The following is a 20,273-nucleotide window of genomic DNA, read 5'->3' as shown; positions in this document are numbered from 1 at the left end:
AGACCCTCATTCACTCTGATTGCCCAGCAGTGGAAAATGCCACAACTGCAGCCTCCCTTAGCCAGGCTCCAGAGTCAGACTTGAATTTCCTTCTTCCAGCAGAATGTCCCTGTGCCATTATGACTGTGGGTAGAGCATGGCCATGCTCTTAGCCTCGGAGTCCTTGCTTGATCACAGAGGTACAGGTCCTGATGACGCAAATGGAGGACTGAGATGCTGTGTGAAGGTCAGAGTGTGCTTCACTCACAATAGCAGACTGATCCGCGAAGCTTTCAATGAGGAACACGGATAACACCCATGTTCTGTTAACCATCAAATCCTTCCAGCCCACCTGTTGCGTATGCCGTCTCTACTATCCAAACCACCAACACCAAAAGTTAGCTACATATCTCTCTGGCCTGCTTTTATACTTTGTATAATATTCACATTGCTATCTTCATTTTTAAAAATAATATAATTTTATAATAGTAATAGAATAATTATGTAATAATATAAAAATATAAAATAATGTAATTTTAATATAACTTAGGGCAAAAAATGAAGGTGTCAGATGCCTTTCCATTAACCTAAAGCTAAAATCCCTGCTGTATGAGAGTCTAGTCCTCCAACTCCTACTTACTCTGAAAAACTCATTTCTTCAACTGTCTCCCAGTCTGCTTGGAACTCCCAGCACAGGCCCCAGCAGAGGCCATTCCTGTGCTGACACACCTTTAACCATTTCTCTGGAGGCAAGAGTCTGTTCCTCTTGTAAGACTCAAGCACTGATAAAATCAGGGCAATCCAGTCGTACATTTTCATAGACAACCATCTTAAATTCTATCTGTACACATGAGATCCATGAGTGTTCAACAGTTAATAATGCTAATCACAAAGCCCAGCATCGAAATATTGAAATTGACTTGTTACTGAAGAATAGAATTATTTTACCAGGTAATAACCTGATCTGAAGGGAAACAAAGGGGGGGAATATGTGCTTTTAACAATTTTATAACTGCCAAATGTATAATAGGTTACTATGTAGAACTGAAGTAGCTGGGAAGTATATCCTTAATATTTTGAGGTACATCTCAAGAGCAGCCATTGGCAAGCCTGCTGTGGGCAGGGGAGCAGGCAGATGCCCCAGATGTGTGCTGGAAAGATATGTCTTCTCTCCTGAAGAACACAGAAATATTCTGGCAGAATAAAGCACATTCTATTTACTTGGGGAGAGAATATTCGTTTCCTATGACATGTACTGGAATACATTATGATCTGAGGATAGGAGTGCTATATTCTCAAGCTAACAGACACATATCACTCAGCTTTCCCAGTACAGTGCAGTCTGGTTCAGCAGGCATGGGGTTGGTCCTGAGACTGGCCCAGTAGCATAAGGATGCTGGTAGCTCCTAGGCTGCACTCAGATACTCAGGTTGCAGATGGCGTTGCCTCTGAATCTTTTGACTTTCATGCGTTTTTTATTTTGAAACTCTTAAAACATTAATACCTATCATGTTATTCTTAAATAACTAAGCTAGAGATAATGAAAGCTGTAGATGAATGAGTAAATAGGTGAGGGGACTTAAGTGGTTAAAAATGGTGACACTCTTATTCTTATTTCTAGAAAAAAAAGAAAAAAGGAGGTGATACAGAAATGTGTCTTGTTGCTGTGAAAAGGAGTTTAAAAGTAATAGCTGTTCAATATGTTTTTCTTCTACAATAGTCCACTCCCTTCCCCTGAACAAAGACACATTTTGGAAAGATGAGATAATATCCTCCAAGGATGCAAGTTCTGACCTCCTAGTCACTCTGAGAACATAGTGGGAACCCAGCTTTCTTTTCCTTTCTCTATTTAGCTCTCTCATCCACTGTGTGTCTCCACATCTCAGATCCTTCCACATCTTATTTTCCCATCAATTCAAGAGATTTTCTTACAGGTACCTGACTTAAGTACAGGCCTGTTCTATGTTATTTCCCATCCTTATCTACCATGATATTTTTGCAATGATTTATGTATTAAAGTTTGAAGAGCTGAAAGATTGTCAAAACAGAGTGAACAAAAAGAAAAGATGACTAAACATGAGGTGAAAGATCCAAGAGGTCCGAGTGGTGGCTAACTCTCGGTCAGCTCTTGAACTTGAGCACATCCCTGACTCCTGGTCTTCACTTCCTCATCAAGTGTGGAAACCACGATTCTTCAAATAAATATGAATGCTTTGAAACTAAAACTGGTCTCTATTTACACACAAATCATGTAAGGCAAACTAGCTGCACAAATGGATTCTTTTTTTCACACTGGGGACTGGGGAAGAAACCCAGGGCCTTATTAATACTAGACAAGCCCTCTACCACTGAGTGACAGCCTTAGCTGTCAAAACTGTATTGAACAATAAAAGACACACTTAACACACTTAAAAAAAAAACCACCGATATGAGAAGGAGTTTCAGCATCTAATTGGTCTGTCTTTACTGATTTACCTGTCAGATAAATGGGTAGGTCCCTATTCAGTTAGGGACCCTATGTGGAAGGAGAAAGGGGCCAAGATACTGGACCTTGTGTGTGTGTGTGTGTGTGTGTGTGTGTGTGTGTGTGTGTGTCCATGGACATGCTTATTAGCCCCACTAAACATGGCATAATTGTACATATAGAAGACCGAGAAGGCTCAATTTTCACAAGAGAACTCTTCCCTGTAGCTTTACCTACATCTGTGTTTTAAAGCTTACAGCCTATGCTCTGACTCATCCCACAGAATGAAAGTGATACATTTTCTCATTTTTTCCCAGTGGAAAGAGTACACTTCCCTATGTACTAGTAACTTGAATTAAAAAGCTTTTATGTGTTTGAAAGATTTTTTGAATTTAATTTGAATAATATCATTGAGAATTTCATGGGTGAAAGTATTTCTTTAATCAAATCCCTACTCCTGCAGTCTCTCCCTTCCAGGTCTTCCCATTCTCGTCCCCAATTCTTCCCTTCCAACTTCATGTAATTTTTAAGTCCACAAAGCCCACTCTTATTATCAGCATGTGTACTGGTGTATAGCCATCTGCTTGAATATGGGTTGCCTATCAGGAGGCCACATCTTAAATAAGCTGATTTTCCTTCCCCCAGCAACTATCAGTTGCCAATAGCCCTTCAGAGTCGGGTGGGACTGCATGAGCCCCTCTCCCACTGATGCTGATTTTAACTGACTTGATCTTGTGGAGGTCTTGGGTCTTCAGTCACGGCTGATGTGAATTCATATCATGCAGCATTCCTATCTTGACCAGAATGCACTTTCACAGAGGCCCTCTATTATCCCAGGCTCTTACAATTTTCTGCCCTCTCTTCTGTGATATCCCCTAACCCTTGGGGGTAGAGAAAGTGATATAAATGTTCCATCTATGGACAAGCATTTCACAGTCTCTTGTTCTCTGCATTTTGACCAATTGTGAGTCTCTGTATCAATTGCCATATACTACAAGAAGAAGCATCTGTGATGAAGGATGAGAGCTGCACTAATTTATGGGTATAAAGATAAACATTTGGGGTATAGTCTAATACTATGTCCATTTAGCTAAATAATGGTGGTAAGTTCTTTTCTAGGGTCTATGGCCTATCTAGGCACAGGTTCTTGGCCTGGTTAAGAGTATACTCATGGGCTCCATTTTCTTCAGCGGGCTTTAAACCCAACTGGAAAGTGGTTGGTTACTACTGTAATATTTGTGACACTATTGCACCAATAGACATACTGTGCCAGGCCACTCATTATTGTATCTTGCTTAGGTCACAGTTAAGTAAGACCATTAGTAACTTTTCTCCCCTAGCACCCCTTTCCAACACTATGAAAAGCTAGCCAGTAGAGATAAAGCTCCCAGGTCAATGACAGCTAGATTTCTCATGTCCTATGACTCAAATATATGGTGTCTTCCACAATAGAGTCTTACTATCAAGTACTGGAAGGTAAAGAAGAGCAACATAATGACCTGTATTGCTTTTGGAGGTCTGCTGACTGGCTAACAACTTGAAGGGAGGGAAGTTATATCTAGTCCTGGGCTTCTTGCTTGATAGCATATGACAACTGGGAGAGGCATTACCCTCTCAAATAGGGTCATTCCATCCCAACTCTTCTTATGTATGCATCTTAGGAAGCTTCTACAGTAGTAAATTTCCATACAGCCTTTTCAAGTTCAGTCTTAGTCACCCCATGTTGTTGCCCTCCGACCACTACCACTCTGTTCCATTCTCTACTCCACTTACCCTTCGCTGCCTGCTTACTTCCTTTCAAGGCAAAGAGGATAGGTGAACACTAGGGGGAAAGGGAAAGACTTGGGGCTTTATAAATAATCACAAAGTAGCACACCCTTAGCATTCTTTCTCCACCCTCTGTCCACCAGGATCTCTGCCAGTGTCCACAGCACTCACTATACATCATTGGCGTATAACTGGGCCACTAATGGCTCAGACTTCCCACACAGTAGCTCTAGGACAGAATTTAAGATGCACATGCTGAGATTACATTGCTAAGGATTCTGCATTGTTATTTCTAGATTAAGAGATAATTAATGTAAAAGACCCTTTCAAAAAGCAGATGATGCATACTGACCCAACAGTCACAATTAATGAGTTTAAAACAAATAGTGATGAAGCAATATAAGTAAAATGTACGAATAGACAGCTGACAAACCACAAATCCTGATTCAATATGGGAATTCTGACTCCAAATCAAGTCATCTTCTTCTCCCCAAAGCAGTAACATATGCGGTTAGGTGTGCGCTTTCCTATTTGTTGCTTTTTAAAGGAAAGTACTATAGGAAAGGCTAGTAAGACCTGTGGTCTGAAACATTCAACCATCACTACACAAGATGGAACTATCAAAAAGGAAAAGGACGTAGAAACTGATGTGTGGTTACTGCTGCTTTGTAAGTCTGAGCAAACTTGAAATGTCGACCTCAAAAAAATTACAGATCAGGTTTGATGCCACCATGTGAAATGGGTGTAAGCACAGACTTACAAGATGTGAACTTTTGTTTCATTGTGTTTTTAAGGGCCGTAAGCCTTCAGAATGCCTGGAGTTTGTTGTTGTTGCTGTTGCTGTTGTTGTTGTTTTGTATCTGTCCACAACTGTTCTCAGTGCTCTGCTGAAATGTACCCTTTCAGCTATGTTTTTAGAAATAATTTCTTTTTTAAATTGTAAAACTCAACTACCTTTAGTCTTTATTGCTCAAAAACATCACAGTTAACAGAATAAAGTAACTGCTGAACTATTAAATACAATTAGTTTGGAGGAGATTGGATTTTTGTTTTCCAGTGATACAGTTACTACACATAAATTAAATGTTTCAATATTATAGGTTATATGTCTCGAGTAAATGTCCAACTCATTTTTTCTAATCCTAACTTGCCTTATTAGTTCCTACTTACTAAAAAAAATATTTTATGTCTTTCCCCTCTGATAAATTCTATGGTGTTTGGATATCTTTGTCAATTATAAATAGATACATACATGTGAATGTACATACATATGTACACACTGACATAAAATCAACAACGGAGAACTGACAAAAAAAAAATAGCCTATCTTGCAGCACTCAACACCCAGAGACTTCCAAAGCTGGTCAGGAGAGCAGAGAAGAGAGCAAAGAGCCAGGCCTGCCAGAAGAGATTTCACAATCACAAGGGAATTAACAGCAACTGCAGCCTCCTTTGCCTTCCGGGGTGGAGCCTCCAGTGTGAAGACTGGCTGGGTGGGGGGTGGTGAAGATTATGTCAGCATGCACGTGTTCACAAGTGGCTGCCCCATTTTACTTTCAGTGATTTCCAGTCAAAAAAAGTTATCTTTCTAGAAAGTAACATGTGGACCAATAGTTATCTACTTACCCTGTACACCTTCTGTGCCTGTTGGAACCAGAGTGGCCATTTTTTACTTTTAAGAGTAACTTACACATTAAAAGTTAAAAAGTTTCCCTTAAAATGTTTAATAAATTATTCCCTAAGCTAACGAAAAACCTTTAGTAGGCAGCACAAAGCTATGATCTTGCAGACTAAATCAGGAATACAATTTTTAAAGGTTTTGCTTTTATCTGTCTGTGTGGGGGGTGGGGCTGCACACGTGTCTCTAACACATGTGGAGGTTAGAGAACATCTGCAGGAGGTGATGCTCTCCTTTCACCTTGTGGGGCCCAGGGATTAGGACCCAGGTCTTCAGGCTTCCTAAGTAAGTAATATTCTTGAGCCAATAAAATATAAGGAAAAAATTTCATTTACATAAATTAAGTTGGTCACTAATTTCAACTCAAATTTTATAGAATTTTTAAAAACCATTTTGTCTTCGAACCAAAGAATTAGTGCTGTATTTAAAAAAGTCTTGTGAATTTTCATGTGCTCATTGAGCTAATGCCTTAGACTTCTCATTAGCAGGGAGGTACAATGGAAATCAAGGGATGTGGAAATACTTTGTAAATATTCAAGGCTTATCTAGAACCATAATAATGTTAATGGATATAAACATTGGCATCTATGTTTAAAATTCAAAACACAGAGACAGCTTTAATATCAGTTAGTAACCGACAACTTTCTAGAAAACCAAATTTTCAAGGGAAGTTTCAAAATGCAACACAGGTACTGCCTATCGTGGGACACCTTGCACAGCCTTGATGCAGGGGGAGGGGCTTGGACCTGCCTCAACTGAATGTACCGGACTTTGCTGACTCCCCATGGGAGGCCTTACCTTGTTGGAGGAGGGAAAAGGGATTGCGTTGGGGGTTTGGAAGAATGCTGGGGGATGGGAAGAGGGAAGAGAGGGGGATCCGTGGTTGGTATGTAAAATGAATAAAAAATTTCTTAAAAGTAAAAAAATGTAACACAGTTTGCATGAAAAGGTAGAAAGTGATCTTAAACTTTCAGAACACTGGAGTTTTCAAATTATACTGGCACAGTATCTATTTATTGATAACTGGAATTATAAATGCTTATGCAAATAGGTATACCTATTCCTCACAATAATGACAAGTTAATTTGGGGGCATTTCGTCTTCACTTATTTCAACACTCTCAGTTTGTAGTTTTCTGTCTACATGTTAGATTACAAATCTGGAGTGTTGTGTTACATATGTGCTGTATCATATATGGTGTGTTTGACAATACAGTGTCCTACGGTGAACTGAGTATCATCACTAACTACACTAGAAATCACGGTGCATTTCAAACGTGCCCTGGTCTGTTTCAAGGGTGGTTTGTCGACAGGGCTGATTACAATTCACTAACTTGCCTCTTGCTTTCACTTGGAAAGGTCAGAACCTTTGGAGTGGCTACCCGACATGCTGAGTGTTTTCATTCGTTGTACAAGTACACACGGCTTCACTCTTCCCATGTAAAAGCAAATTTAAATACATCTTTGTCATTTCATTTTCACATCATGAGGAGACACTTGTGCCTTTGTAGTGACATCTGCTTTACAAAGTTGACATCATCCCAAGCTGTGAGTCAGTGGGTTTTACGGGCTCTGGAAGCCTCTACATCAGTGGTTTAAAAGAGCGTTTATATCTTTCACTGTTCTTAAAATTTAAGTTCTTAAATGCAAATATTCACTGGACCTAACCTTGCAGATAATTTGTCCTAGTTCTGGACATCAGAACATTTTGTCTCAAATTCACACCAAAGCAACCCAAAAAGGTGAATTTGTTGGGCAAATATAAAATGAAAATATAGGGGAGGAATAAAGCTCCTCACTCAAAACTCAGGGCTCAGGGAACTCTGTCAGAAAGGAGGAAGAAAGATTGTAACAGCCAGTTGGGATGGAAGATGCCAAGGAGACAGTGCCTTCTAGACACAACGGGATGAACTACATATGAACTCAGAGACTGTGGCAGCATGCATAGGGCTGTCACAGGTCCAAGACAGATGGCATCCCAGAAATGGAGGGAAAGTGGACACAATCTCTTATCCACAACCAGAACTATCTGCAGTTGACAACTGCTCACAAACAAACAAACAAACAAACAAAAAAAAAAAAAGTTTTCTCCAATGGAGTCTCACTAGGTATACAAACAAACCACACTTAAGGACAGGCCCCATGCCAGAGTAAGTGAGCAACACAAAAGGAAATAAATGGTATTTTTGGAGATGTTTTCTCTCATAATGCTTTTGGGGAAAATTCTTTTTATTTACTGCTAATACATTTTTGCTATATACTATGGTTTCCAACTTTGTGTTTTTATGGAGCTTGTGTGTATGTGCATGTGTGTATGTGTGTGTTTCTCATGCTTTTTATTTGCCTTTTTCCTGTTTGTTTACTTGTTTTGTTTAATTCTTTGGTTTGTTTTTATTTGCCTGTTTGTTTCCTAAAGAAAGAGAACTGGAGAGGTGGGGAGAATCTGTGAGTAGATGAGGGAAGAGAAACTGTGATCAGAATATACATTTTTTTAAATTTCCTGAGGACATCAACCATGAGGCCATTGTATTTGTATGTGTGACCTATGAAGCTAGCCCTAGCTGTAACTTTTGTAAAATACAAGAGACAGAATTATTAGAAGAGGAAACTAAGGGAAGATTGGTTGCTCAAAAAAACAAAACAAAACAAAACAAAAAAAACTTTAGGACATGCATGCATGTATATTAAGATGGTCTCCTTTCTGCTTGGTTTTATCTATCTTTTTAAGATCTTAGCTGATATAATTTTGCTGTTACTGTTGATGCATTTTTGTAGTTATAGAGGACCCTGAAAATAAGATTATTTTAAAATTAATATAAAAGTCTTTTTCATGTCAGACCCTCCTTCATAACAGCTGGGCAGGGAGACTTAGCCTCATGTCATCACATCTTAGCTCATTTGGGAGGACAGAATCCTGCTGCCAACACGGTTAGTGTTGGTTTTTAATCTCCCATTTAAGAAGCAGCTTCATTTCTTCATAAAAAAATTAACTTTTCATAGCATATTTCCACAAATAACTCTGAACCATCACGAATAAAGCTTATAGAATGAAACAAAGGGGTAAAAATGAAACCAGGTGCCCAGCTGGGGCACCAATATTCCTGCCCCTGATCTTTGTCACTACTGTAGCAACAAATGTCTCTTCAATTATTTGGTCCAGAAATGTCAGAATCTATCCAAATTTAAAGCTCTTGGCAATGAATTCTGGTGAAGGTATGTCTGAATGACACCAACAAGCACATGGCATTTGGAGCTACGTGAAGACATGCATGTACATGTACATGCATGGAAGTGAGACTATACTTACCATGTGTGTTTTAATGCATTTTAACATCAAGATGAATCATGCAACTTTTTTTTGTTTGTTTGTCTTTGTTTTTCAAGACAGGGCTTCTCTGTGTAGTTTTGGTGCCTATGCTGGATCTCACTCTGTAGCCCAGGCTGGCCTCGAAGTCACAGAGATCTGCCTGCCTCTGCCTCCCAAGTGCTGGGATTAAAGGTGTGCGCCGCCACCACCCGACTGGATCATGAACCTTTAGATCGTGTGGATTCACTTGTATGATAATATTAAATACATTTTATTTCTGTAATAAAATGTGCAACATTCTACTTGGCCGTGCCTATATGCTTCGTGTGCATATGAGCTCAATGCAAGAGAGTCATCATCGCCATTTTAGGATGTATGAACTGGCTGTGGATCATGTTTTACCGCAATGTTCTGTAAACTGTAGGTATCCACTTTCCAAAGTCTCTTGACACTTGCAGCCTCTAAGCTGGGGAGACCAGTCAATCCTGAACAAACAGGCCTTTTCAAGTTAGCACTGTTTCTCAAACATCTGCTGCCAATAAATAGCAAAACACTTAAATACCTTTACCAATGATCTGAATCTTACTCTGTGTGTAACGACTCTGTTCATAATTATTATATTATAATTAAAAATAGGCATGGTCCTTCCTAAAGCAAGATACAATAACACTCTACAGGGTATTCTAATTGTGGGGACAGATCTTATTGTTTATTTTATAAAAAGAAAATCTGAGCCAGGCTGGTGATACATGCCCTTAATCCCAGCATTCAGGAGACAGAGGCAGGTGGATCTCTCTGAGTTTGTAAAATAGCCTGGTCTACAGAGCCTGTTCTAGGACAGCCAGCATAATATAGCGAGACCCCATCTCAAAAACAAAAACAAAACAAAGTAACAACAACAACAAAAAAAAAAAAAACAGACAAACATAAAAAGAAAAGAAAAAGAAAACGTCAATCTTACTGTTTCATTTTATCTCCATCTTTATACATAAGTCCGCTAACTTGGGCTGGTGGTGTTGGGATACAGAAATAATGACTTCTAGTTGTGGATAAAGTGTACACTTAAATACACTACATAGTTTACTGCACCTTTAAACTGCAGCCTGTCTCGGACAAGGCAGCTGGAAGAGGACATTCACCTGGTTCCTCTTAGAGTCACTGGCCCAATCGTCACTGCACTTTGTGTTCGCAGCACTCAACTCCAGGTCTGTAAGTGGGCTAAGTTCAAAAAGTCCCCATGCTGCAGAGTCAGCATTTAAGAGCACCACTCAAATGAGTTGATTTCTAAACATACATAATCATATTATGAAGGCCTTCCAAACTTTATATAATCCGTTATTCCTAAAAATCTTTTACCATTTTCACAACCAAAAAAATTTTTTTTTCAAAAGAAGAACTAAAGCAGATGTTTGATAAGTTAATCATATCCATTTTACTGCTTTGGGACTGTATCGTCTTTCTTCAAAAGAGAATACTCGCTTCAGAGTTTTTACCAGGGAGACTAATACACTTTGGAAAATATATGTAAAATAGTAAATATGTGTCATTCAAATTTCAAGTAGGAAAGACTGGCAAATGAAAAACTCAAATTATTTACCAACTAAGCAAAATCTATTTCTAAAAGATTGAAAGAACGACAAGATTCAGTCCTGCGACTCTCGGTGCCTTTGTTACAGTGCTGAGAACCATGGACTTTAAAGGGAAGCGTAGATAGAATCTCGCTCAGTGAGTTCCTTGGTAACAGTGACACTGCAGCGGGACCCAGTGTTCAGCTATTCTGTGGCCAGACCTGTTTCTTCATCCCAAAGGCGTGAGTCCACAGAGATATGCTGTGCCTTATTCCACACCCATCAAATGTTCTACTCTTAAATTGTAAAGTGCAAAACAAGCATTTTTTTTGTATTTGGGACATTTATATTATCTATATTTCAAAAGAGTGAAATTTGTGGAGTTAGCCTTTGCAGGTTTTCATTACACTGCAAAGGAAGAGGGAAGGTATGGGTCTCTCTAGATTTGCAACTTAAGAAGGAAGCAGCCTACAACAGACTTCTCTGAGCAGCCCTGGGCAAGTGCCAGGTGACATCTCAGAAGTGTCAAGAGATATATGAATCTGCACAAACACACTAAAATGTTGTGCCGCACACTCTGAAATTATGGTCTATGTACTACCATGTGACACAACAAACTACTATATTTCCTGTATTTACTTTTCTTTCTAGATGGAAATCAACAAGGAAGCTTGACTCTATACATCTTATCATTTTATTATTTTTTATCACTCGTAATACGTAGGAAGTAGACACCCTCCAGACTACAGGGCATAAAACGCATAGTATTTTTAAAAGATGTATTTACTTTATGATATGTGTATGAGCGTTTTACCTGTGCATATGTATATGTACTACACACGTGCCTCCTGCCCTCAGAGGTCAAAAGAACGCATTGGATTCCCTGGACCTGGAATTGTAGACTGCTGTAAACCTCTAGGTGAGTTATGAAAACTGAACTCAGGTCCTCTGCAAGCGCGACGAGTGTTCTTAATCACCGAGCTGTCTCTCTAGCCTTAATACAGAGTTTTTTTTGTTTTGTTTGTTTTGTTTTTTTGTGAGGAGAGGTATTTAAATACTAGCAGAGTCATACTCTAAGATCAGTTTTAAAGCAAATGCTGTATGTTGTTAACTTTTAAACAACTCAGCTGTGCTGTGTCTACACATAAAAGGGACAAGCCGACAGGCAATGGATAAATTACATTTTTCAGAATAATCATCCCAAAGTAAATGCTTAGAGACCATAGAAATTGTTTCAAGGATCCATGAATTGTTGGGATGACTTTGTGTTGGTTGTGCTTGTCTTTGAAGCAGCACGAAGGACTGTGCCACTTATGTCCTTCCTAGTAATTAGTAGGGATGATTCCTTAACTGGGTGCTTCTGTGGGGTCACAGTTCTCAAACAAGACATGACAAGAAAACAGAGGGGAAAAAAGGAATATTTATGAGAAAGTATCAACAACCTCATCACAGAGAAAAAGAGGACAGGACACTAAAATAATAGAATCTGTGCAATTATGCGGGATCCACATACTCTTCGAGTTTTCTGATAATCACTCCTCATCTGTCCCTGTGTTAACTTGAAAAGCCCTCGTTCTAACCACAGTGATTGGAGAGGGTGGGGAGTAATATAGTCAGCTTTAAAGTAGAGCATTCTGACCCCCACACACACACACAACAGGCAGAGTCTGGTTGATTAAATCCATGCAAGAAAACCTCAAGTCAAAAGGGCCAAGTGAAAAATCTCTAAGTAACCCCTAAGGCCAACCTGTTTTGGCTCCTGGGGTTGTTGCATTCCCCTGTACCATATAACAAAGTTAGGACTCGAGGTTTTTCTCTCTAAGATTCATACCTTAGCACATGAATGCTAAGACCCGAGACAAATAAAGTAAGGGTGAGGCTTCTCTTGTTCATACAGGGATGGTTTGAAATGACACTTTTTGTTTCATCCTTAGAGATAAAAGCTGTATGTGCAAGTGATTAAAAGATGTTTTCGTTCCTGCTGAAATAAATGCATAACTTAAGCCACATATAATTCATAGCAATTTAGGCCTGTTACAGAGTTCCAGCTCCTTTTTTTTAAAACTATAGTTCCTAATTAAAAGAGTGTTGCTTCCATGAGCTGGAGTTTTTGACATAAAAGTTTAATGAGTAAGAGGCCCTGACATAAAAATGAAAATAGGAATACAGACAAAGCTGCAAGCTGTTAGGTTTCCAGTGTATGGTGACGATTAAGGACAGTCACTAAAGAACCATACAGAGAAGGAATGGGTAATGGCTCTCTATCAAGGAAAAGAGAGTTTTGTTTTCTTGTTTTAGTTTGGTTTGGTTTTGGTTTTTTTAGACAGGGGAAAAAGAGTTTTAAAGTTTTATTTATTTTAATTTTTGTGCATGTGTGCGTATGCACACACATGAGCACTTAAGGGCAGGTGCCAGGGAGGACACAGGGACTTGCAGGGAGTTGTGAGTTGATCACTGCGGGTGCTGGTACAGAACTGATGTCCTTTGCAAGAGCATCCAAAGCTCTTAACCTCTGAGCCGTCTCTCCAGCCCCCAGAAGAAGAGTTTCTGATGGAAATTTGAAACAGTACTAATCTGTCTAACTTCGGGGGGCCCAGCATTCCCAGTTGCTCCACCATCCCCCAAACTGGAATGTAATTTCACGAGTCACTTTTAGAGAATGAGTGATGGGATATTTTAATATAATCCTGAATATAGGTTTAGATTGAAAATGGGAATTGGGACCATAATTAATTATGTTGCCAAGTTTTTTAAACTCTGAAAAGGCAAAGTGATGAAAATGACATTTCGTAGGGCGGCAGCCCTCTGCAAGTTCACGCGTTAAAACTGGTAAAATGACAGTATCTTTTTTGACAGTTGATTAGTCCCATATGTGGAATGAGTGTGGGGAAATGAATACAGTTGTGGTGTTGGCTCTTTCGGAAACCACTGTAATAGGAGATTGACATAAAACCAAGTGGGTGTAAACACAGACTTCAGCGAGGGTGATGGCCTTATTAGCACTCTTAATACTTAATAATGAATAATAATAAATACCGACCTCCCCAGCACACTCTGCTCCGTATTCGCATTGCTTCTTGCTCCCATCCATCACTCTTTCAGGATAATAAAACAATTCAAACGCATCCAATCCTCAGCAACAGTTCCCTTGGGAGGGAGGGATGCTTTATCTGTTTTATCTCTACTTGAGTGAACCCAGGGAGGGTTTTTCTTGCTTGAAGGGGGCGGGGAATGGCGTGGGGGTCCTGTTTATTTCCATTGATGACTCCTCTAGTTCTCACAGGCACTCAGGGACTCGGTGGGAGGAGATGGGGAGGAGTGGAGACCCTCTTCTCCAAAAGAAGAAAGAGAGAAGGAAAGAAAGAAAGAAAGAAAGAAAGAAAGAAAGAAAGAAAGAAAGAAAGAAAGAAAGAAAGAAAGAAAGAAAGAAAGAAAGAAAGAAAGAAAGAAAGAAAGAAAGAAAGAAAGAAAAGAAAAAAAGGGGGGCCACAAAGCACATAGAAGGAGGGGTGGAAAGAGAATGAGAAAGTAATGTGTTGGAGACCTGCAGCTCAAGGCAAATAAATAAACTATTCCCTGTGATTTAACAGCACTGAAAGACAAGAAGTAAACAAATTGCCAACCCAAGTAAGAGCTCTGCTTAAAAAAAAAAAAAAAAAAAAAAAAATCAATACCAGAGACTTTTCTAAGGTTCAGTCTTCCACTCAGGGAGCTAACTGTCCCCAGAGCAGAGAATGGACAGCGCCCTGAAGGGCCAAGGAGGAGGGCGGTGACCCTATAGAAGACTGGGGTGAACCAGCTTCGAGGTACTCCCGCCAGAGAGGGCCTGGCCACCCTACTGCAGCTGGAGCGACCTACCTTGGGAACTATCTCAGCCTGGGACGGGGAAGACGGGAAGAGTGGGAACGAAGTGCGGGAGAAAAAATGGGAAGGGCACCCCACATCCAGCAGTTTGAGAAGCGCCCCAAAGAGCAGAGAGGGTCTGAAAGCCGGCGTTCAGACTCGGGAGCGTCTCCCCCGCCGCCCCAAGGAGAAAGGTGGTTCGGACTAGAACGCTCCCTGGCTGGCACACAGACTGGGGAGGTCACCACACAGGGTGGCCGCTGCAGCGGGAGGGCGTCCCGACCTCCGAAGCCGCTCTGCTCTGCTGCGGAAAGTATGCGCGGGACCCAGACCACCCAGCTTAGAGAAGTTTCTCTAAGGATGCGGGCCTGCGTGGCAGAGGACAAATGAGGGGAGAGCGCGGGGTCCCTGGGCGAGTCCCAGAAGATGCCGATCACCGCCGCGCCATTACCGTCTGCGGGGAGCCCGCCTCCACGCTCCCTGCCGCGAGTCCCACAAGCTTCGCAGACCCACGCGGGTGCCCCCACCCCGTCCCCGCAACACCCAGTCCCGCAGAACTAGAGTCGGGTGAAGAGGAGGTCCTCGTACCGGGAGAGAAAGGCAAAAGCCCACCGGCAGCAGGCCAAAAATCAGTGTTCAGGCAGGGCTAGGATAAAGCCAGCGGTTCCGAGGACCCGCTCCAGCCAGACAACGCGTGTCCAGCACCCCCGCCCTAGCTCTGTGTCTGCCCACCTAATGCCTCTCACCGAGGACAAGTCATAGGCGGGCCAGACAAGCCCAGGGAGAGATGTCCATGCCCGTGTCCTAGGTGCTTCTGATCTCGTCCATCCCAGTGTTAGGACGCGTCTCAACCCGGACCTGAACCGGCCCGTGGGTGCAAACGCGGTCGGACTAGATCTGCACCGCCGCACTCAGGCGTCGGGGAGGAGAGGATTGCTTCATTCTTGCTCCTTACCTTAAAGAACTTGTTTGTTTTTCCTAGCGGGAAGAGGAAAGTTTGTTTAATTTATTTCTCCCCGAGGATGTGGTGCGCGGGGAAGGTCCACGTCCCAGGATTCCACCAAGATGTCAAGCACCAGGATCTACGAACCGAGGGGACCCGCACGCTAGGGCAGAGGCAGATGAAAGAGCAAAATTCAATTGCCCAAGTGTCCCAACTTTGTGGCGGGAGCCGCAAACTTCCAAGCGGCTGCAGAAGTAGCAGCGAAGTATCGCAGGCAGCCGCGCCCGGCCAGAGGTCGCCCGGCAGCGCGAACTGATGCGGGCGCCGGGTGGCGGGAGGATGCTGAACCCGCCCGCGGAGCTGGCGCTGCTGGACCGGCGGGCTCGCTAAGCGCCGGCGCGGGCTGCTGAGGCAGAGCCCGGCACACCGGCGACAGAGGCGGCAGCTCGTACGCGGCTCGCTTAGCTCTGCTCTCTGGCGGCTCCGGGCAAGGAGTGTGCGCTGGCTCCGAGTGTCACAGCAGAAGCCTGAGCCTCTGCCCCTCCCAGCCCGCCCGCCGCTGCCCGCCGCCCCGCCTTCCTCTGCCCGCCGCTCCCCCACCGTGCCTCGCGTCCTCTCTCCCGCCGCGCGCCAGCATGCAACACACACACACACACACACACACACACACACACACACACACACACACACACACACACACACACGTCCCCTCGCTGCCTCTCTCTCCCATACATTCCTGTCCAGCGACCAAGAGCTCCCCTGGGGGGAGGGGGTTCACACAGGACACATTGCACTCTTCAGGTCCCTGCCACCGGGGGGTGGGGGGTGGGGGGCGCTTCTGAGACCTCCGCAAGGATGCACAACCTGGCCAGATGCACACGTGGGACCGTCGCACTGTCCAGAAGCCAAGGAAGCACAATGGAGAGAAACTCTGGGCTTGGTTAGGTATAGGAGAATGTTCAATCCGGAAAGCTGGAGGTTTGAGGAGAGGAAAGCTAAGCGCAGAATGCGACTCTTCACCGACTGCCTGCCCCAGCCTTCTTCACTCTGGAGCTTTTGCGAACCTCTCCAGCTAGAAACTCCGCAGCTGTTTTAACAATTGGAAAAAAAAAAAAAAAAAAAAAAAAAAAGCCCCTACAGGACCAGTGAGACTGGGCAGAAATTGCCAAGTCATTAAGGTTGACTAGGTAATTATAGTAAGAAGTTACTTAATTAGCAACCTGGCCTGAGCCTGGGCTTGTGTGAGGGTGGGGTGGGGGTGGTTTACGGAGGGATACCCATCTCATTTTTGTGGCTGAATACCTAGTCTAGCAAGACTTTCTTTCTTTCTTTCTTTCTTTCTTTCTTTCTTTCTTTCTTTCTTTCTTTCTTTCTTTCTTTCTTTCTTTCTTTCTTTCTCTCTCTCTCTCTCTCTCTCTCTCTCTTTCTTCTCTCTCTCTCTCTCTCTCTCTCTCTCTCTCTCTCTCCCTCCTCCCTCCCTCCCTCCCTCCTTCCTTCCATTCTCCCTCCCTCCTTTCCTCTCTCGCTTTCTCTCAAGACTTTGGCCTTTAGGGTATTAAGTTCTAAAAATATATTGTCCAGGATTTGTTAATAGTGTCAATACTGAAAGCATGAAAAAAGCTTGTCTATTTCCGTTGCCACCAAAGCAAAGATAAGGTGAAAGACAACCTTATTGAAATCATACTTAGAACTATGAGCTTTCTGTTAAATGCCTTTGAAACTCAAACATCTTACAGAAGGCAGTCCAACCCATCTTCCAAAGTTCTGAGGCTAGGGAGATTACTACCAAAGGCGGATTTGTGAAATGCTTCCCTGCCATGGCATAGTTTTGCAAAAGTCAAAATTTAAATAGATAGGTAGGTAGGTAGGTAGGTAGATAGATAGACAGATAGATGATAGATAGATAGATAGATAGATAGATAGATAGATAGATAGATAGATAGATAGATAGATAGAAACAGTCTTGGGAGGTGCTCAGGGTATAGATTTCAGTGCAGAACTCTGGAGAATGAAGGACTCCAGGCAAATAAGGATGAGGGAGGGGAAGAGCATTCCACAAACAGAAGTGAAAAGGTCAAGAAAGTGTTAGAGTACATGGGTACCCTGGGAACAGGGAGGAGTTAGGTGTGGCTGCATTGCAGGTGAAGTGAGCAAGGCCTCCCACCCCAGGCTCCAGCACACGGAGACAGAACTTCTGAAGGTGACTGTTGTTTGGAAAATGATTAAAAGTGTTAAGCAAGGGCAGATCATAAGGTTTGTTACGTGTTATCTGGTCCACATTCAGAAAGGTCACTCTGATATCTCTTTGGAAGACAAATAGGAGTGAGTTAACAGTGAAGACTTCCACAAGGTGAAAGCAGAAGTAGGTCTCAGCCAAGGAAGATGGGAGGCCAGGGTCATTTCAGATACATTTAGAATTTGCAGACAGGGGTGAGTATGTACTTAAAGGAAGATGGAAGGAGATGGTTTAGGCTGATTCTAAGTTTTTTGGGTGGCACAAGACATGTCATGGTGCTAATAGCCAGGAGAAGCAATATGAGAAGCAATATACTCATAAATGTATACACACATACAGCATATATGTACATATATATAATAATATATTTTGCTTTATGTTTGTGGAGTTAGGCTGCTGGTGATGTCTGAATTCAGCATTGTGTCGGCAGCTGGAAAAGGAGGGAGGCTTCTGAAGGAGGTCAGGCTGGAATTAGGGGTCATCAGCATTCAGGAGTTTTATATGTCTGAGAAGAAGGAGAAGGGAGGCATCCAGGGTGGGAAAACAGGGGATTGGCCATGCCAGGACAGGAGTGTTACAGAAATAGGGAGAGGAAAGAGAACCTGGCAAAGAAAAAGAGAGAGAGACCAGAAAGAAAGCCAAACTGGTAAGCCAAAGGAGTCAGGGACTGGTCACTGTTCTAGGATGTGACAGACAGATTAATATAATCTGACTGAAATGTGGTTTTATTAAAATTAATTAGCTTAACACACAGAGTAATGTTTTAAAAGTCTTTAAAGTTTTTAATTTTTAGTGATGTGTATGTGTGTTGCTATGCACAAAAGATTAGTCCTTGAGAGGCCAGAAAAAGGTGTGAGATTAGCTGGAGTTAGTGGTTGTTAGGGCACACCCAACATGAACACTGGGGACCAAACACCAAGTCCTCTGCAGAAGTCGCACACCCTCTTAACCACTGAGCCACCTCTGCAGGCCCAATGGCGTGGGGTTTGTGGTGACATTCCCCATATGTATGTGCAGTTTCTCCTTGTTCTCATGTGTCTCCCCACTGATCCCTCTCTTCCCTTTACTTCCTCAGTTACTCCCCTCAGTTACATATAAACACATACATATCTGCATACATATAAATAACGTCAAATCTAGCGTCTACATGTGAGAGGAAACAGTATTTATCTTTCCCAGTCTGCTTATTTTGCTTAGCATAATGATTTCCAGTTGTATCCATTTTTTCTGCAGATGTCATGATTTCACTTTTCTTTATGGCTGCATAAAATTCCATTGTGTATATATATACCACATTTTATCCTCACATCTGTTAATGGACATCTAGGCTGCTTCTACTTCTTGGCTCTTGTGATTACTGTATCAATAAACATGGATATGCAATTATCTCTGTGGTATGTTGACTCAGGGCCCATTGGGTACATTCTCAAGAGTGGTGTAGCTGGGTCATAAATTAGTTCTATTTTGGGTTTTAATTAGTTATTTTTTATGTGCATGGGTATTTTACCTGCAAATATGTCTAGGCACTACTTGTGTACCTGGGGTATGCAGAGACCATAAGAGGGTGTCACAGCTCTTGGAACTGGAGTTACATGTGACTGTTAGTCACCATGTTGGTGCTGGGAACTGAACCCAGTTCCTGTAGAAGAGCAGCCAATTCTCTTAACCATTGAGCCATTTGTCCAGCCCTAACTAGTTTCAGGGGTTTTGTTTGTTTGTCTGTTTTGTTTTGTTTTGTTTTGTTTTGAAGTGGCTATGCAATTTTACATTCCCATCAGTGATGACTAGAGTTCTTTCCAAAACCCAACACCATTTACTCTATTTTTGTTTGTTTGTTTGTTTGTTTGTTTGTTTTGATCATAGACATTCTGACTTGGGTGAGGTGGAAACTCAACTCAGTCTTAATGTGCATTCCCTTGATGCTTGAGGATGTTTAATGTCTTTTAAAACATTTATTGTCCATTTATAATTCTTTTGAGAACTGTATGTTCATGTCATTAGCATATTTGATTGGATCATGTTATTTGAATCTTGATGTTTAGAGTTTTTTGTGGTGCTTAGATTTTTGCAGTTCCTTATGTATATTCCATGTAAGTTCTCTGTCTGATGTGAAGCTTGGAAAGTTCTTTTCCCTTCTGTAGGCTGTTTACTTTGCTCATAAGTTTCTTGTGCTGAAAATTTTCTTGATTTCATTTAAGCCTGTTTGTTAATTCTTGGGATTATTTCCTGTGCTATTGGAGTCCTTTACAGAACTTCCTTGCCTATGTCTTGAAGTCTTTCCTCCTAGTGGTTTTAAAGTTTCAGATTTTACATTAAGGTCTTTGATTCATTTTTAATTGGCTTTTGTGCAGGGTGAGAGATATGGATCTAGTCTCATTTTTTTTCATGTGGAACATAATTTCCAGCATTGTAACTTAAAGCTGTCTTTTCTTCAATGTATGCTGTTGACATAGGGGGCTTTAACTGTGTGAGTTTCTGAATCCTCTACT

At 41.9% G+C, this 20,273-nt stretch overlaps 1 protein-coding gene across 1 annotated transcript in view; it reads right to left on the bottom strand.

Annotated features, from left to right (window-relative positions):
• Ndnf (neuron derived neurotrophic factor) overlaps positions 1–16,077 on the bottom strand; it is a 38,763-nt gene extending 22,686 nt beyond the window's left edge. Inside the window, exon 1 of the mRNA XM_006991637.4 lies at positions 15,561–16,077. The gene's annotated coding sequence lies outside the window, so the exon portion shown is untranslated. The remainder of the gene's footprint in view (positions 1–15,560) is intronic.
• Positions 16,078–20,273: the final 4,196 nt, after the last annotated feature.

Source organism: Peromyscus maniculatus, chromosome 3 (assembly GCF_049852395.1).
Source record: "Peromyscus maniculatus bairdii isolate BWxNUB_F1_BW_parent chromosome 3, HU_Pman_BW_mat_3.1, whole genome shotgun sequence".
NCBI classification, from domain to species: Eukaryota; Metazoa; Chordata; class Mammalia; order Rodentia; family Cricetidae; genus Peromyscus; species Peromyscus maniculatus.
The sequence above is the reverse complement of the archived record's forward strand: the minus strand, read 5'-3'. Positions and strand labels throughout refer to the sequence as shown.